The following is a 3331-nucleotide window of genomic DNA, read 5'->3' on the forward strand; positions in this document are numbered from 1 at the left end:
AGCTATCTAAGGATGGTACTATAGAACGCCACCTCAAGGTAGGCCTAGTGGCGCCATCTCTTGGTCAGGCCGGAAACTTATCAATCCACCCTCGTATTGTTACAAACACACTTCAATTTATCTATGGCCACTACAAGTTACTAGGCAATACTGGAAAATTCATACACATGGAGATTTATAGTGGTGCAATAAATTCTTTATTTTCCCAAATGGGATATGTACAAGAATTCAGCATGTATTGAGGACTTTATTCACAGTCTTCAGAAGTGGGTATTTGCCTCCTCCACAGACACCAGTGAAATCATCGTCTTCTAAACTATCCACGAATACACCAGCGAGATTCATGCTCATAGCATATTCAGCCTTTTTCTTGATGGAGCTGAAAATATATATTAAAATTATATATTCTCCACTTTATTATTATAAAAACTTGAATGAAATTGTATGTAAATACGCACGCAGCGTTTTCATATCCAATAACTTCCTCCCCTTGGTAGATATAGGGGACTTGCTGCTCTTTGTCGTAAATTAGTTTCCATGCAGGATTTTTTTCATTTGGGCAAGTATCTATATATCTTGTTGTTGATGACCTATATTTTACAGCATCGACAAATGGTGCGTCCTTACCAACTTGTTTTACATGAGCTAAAGTATAGGACATTCCCTTAAAAGTAGTTCCCAGTATTAACTTGTTTGGTGGAGCACCTTTCGAAATCCAGTAATTTACAATGAAATCCTGCGAACAGAATTGGTTATAAAATAAACATTATATGAGTTTATTATTTTTCAGCAATTTTGAATCTTGTGTTGTGCAGCTTCACCTTTTACAATAAACGGAAAGTGCATTTAGATCATAATCTGAGTTTCTATAGAAAGCAACCGAAAAGTTGTTTCTCTTAATAATTAATTTGAATAGATCATAATGATTTTTTTCAACAGATCACGATAACCTTTGACAACGTTTAAAAAAATAAAATCTATATGATTTTAAGATGTATTGAAATATGTATTACTCAAACTGGAAACGTTCTACAAAAAATATGTTTTGCTCTTTTGTGATATTTTGCATCGTTTACGAGTAGAAATCAAAAAAATTATATTTGATGGAAAAAATTTTTTGCCGGACTCAATCATCGTACTACCACTATAAAACCTATAGAATACCTTTTGTATGCCAGCAGAAACTGTTAGTAAATAAGACAAAATAGAAATAGTGGGGTTCTCCAAAAAAGTTCCTCTCTTTTTTGGATGAATTTCCAAGACATGAAAGGAATTTTTTCAAGAAAACCCTGCGTTTGTATTTTTTCGCATATTGTTAAAATGATTCCGCTATTATTCAAAAAGCATGGTATTTATTATAAGCTTTATGGGCTCTTGAACATTTTCAAGGAAAATAATTTGTTTTCAAATATAATTTTTTAGTTTTTTCTTGTAAACCACGCAAGTTACCGCCAAGAGGGAAGTGAATACTATTGTAAAAATTTTCCAGATGTTTTAATTTTGATCAAAACATTTTTTGTTTATTTCGTTGTTTCCGAGAAAATGCAAACATTTGATTTTTCAATAATAATTTTTTCAACATAAAGCAGTCATCCGCCAAAAAAAACTCCCACAATAAGCAGCAAATTTTGCCAGCTATTTCTAAAAAGTGGTATTTTTCCGAAAATATACCTTGCAATCATTTTTGAAAAAGAGTCCCTATTTGGTTATTTTTCAAAATTTCTTTATTTTTTTCGAGATAAATGAAAGGGAAAACATTCCGATGTTAAACGAAAAAAGAAAATCCTGAATACCTATGCTCGTTTAGAAAATAATTTGTTCGCAGGGAATTTTGAAATAATTAAAAATAATTTTTTAAAAGTTATTAAATTGTGACATGTGTCGTCCTTTATTTACCAAATAATGATATATCAAAATACTAAATTATTCTGAAACATTTAGCTGGAGATTTCGAACAAATTTTCTTAATGTGAAATGGAATTAGTTTATTATAGACACTATTCAAACTATTGGATTTGGAAATGGTTGATTATAATTTTGCTTTCTTATGTCAATTTTCAGCGGTACTTTCGAATAATTAAAATTTTTCGCTGATAAATGTACTTACAACATTCAATTTTTGATCCTCTGCATTTTCTTTAGATGACTGGTACAGTGGAGCAAGATGACCAGGTTTCAGGGTTTTGCCATCTGCGTAAAGATCTCCGTGCAAATTGTAAGCTCTCAAATTTATAAAGCTTACATACTTCGATATTCCTTCAATATCATATTTCTTAGCAATTGATTCTATACCTTCAACTGCTAAAGCTAAAAGTAAACCTTTTTTATCGAATTCTTCTTTGAGTGCCTTTAAGAGTAAAACGAAATTCTGCTTATCAGAATCATCTGCATCCTATTGTGTTAGAAATTGCGATTGCAAGTCGATACCATCGAACTTATGTTTTTCCACGAAGTTCACAATATTATCAACAAGCTTTTCTCTCAGATTCGGATCAAACAATATTCTACAGAGTGACAAGAATTAATATGTTCATTTTCAATATTTCTTAATATCAATTTTCATAAATGACAATAATATAGATTTCTATCCTTAATCTAGGATGGAAATGGAAAACTTACTTATTTTTAGTATTTTTATGAAAACTATCCCAAATGGCATCCTGCATTGCGACGAATGTTTTCAAGTTTCTATTCTTTTTTTCAAGATCGTTGGTTCCTTGCAATATATTTATGCCGAAACCTCTACGTCGATACACAGTAGTCATGTGTATAAAAGCGTCTTTTTCAATATTAGCCAAACCGTGAAATAAGTTAGTACAAAGAGAAGTTTCATCGATTTGCGCATCTCCTTGATAAGTACCATAACAATTAATAATTTCTGGAAATCAAGAAGAAGATTTAGTTTCAAATCCGTTAATATGCATTGTTAGTCCTGAACTATAAATTTTTATTTTTCTAGAGAATATAATGACGCAATTTCCTTTGTTAGATGTTTTGATTATAAGAGACAGTTTTAAAACAATGTCACAATGCTGGCGGGAGGAGGTTGGGCGGTTAACAGGTTTTGTGACTAGTTAGGGCGTAACGGCAGAGGGGTTTACACAGAATGTAACGTCACGCATAGAAAATATGAATGTAAATAACAACTTTTTTTAAATGCTTGAAAAAAGAGAAAATAACTATTTTATTGTTTAATTGAAGCATCGAAATACCTATTTTACACTTTTCAACCCTTTTTCAAAAATTAATTTTTTTGTGTTGTTTTCAAAAAGCTCCTTTTTTCTCATTTTCACTTAAATACAAATTACATTTGTAGAACCAGTACAAGAAT

This window comes from Belonocnema kinseyi, chromosome 4, assembly GCF_010883055.1.
Source record: "Belonocnema kinseyi isolate 2016_QV_RU_SX_M_011 chromosome 4, B_treatae_v1, whole genome shotgun sequence".
Classification (NCBI taxonomy): Eukaryota; Metazoa; Arthropoda; class Insecta; order Hymenoptera; family Cynipidae; genus Belonocnema; species Belonocnema kinseyi.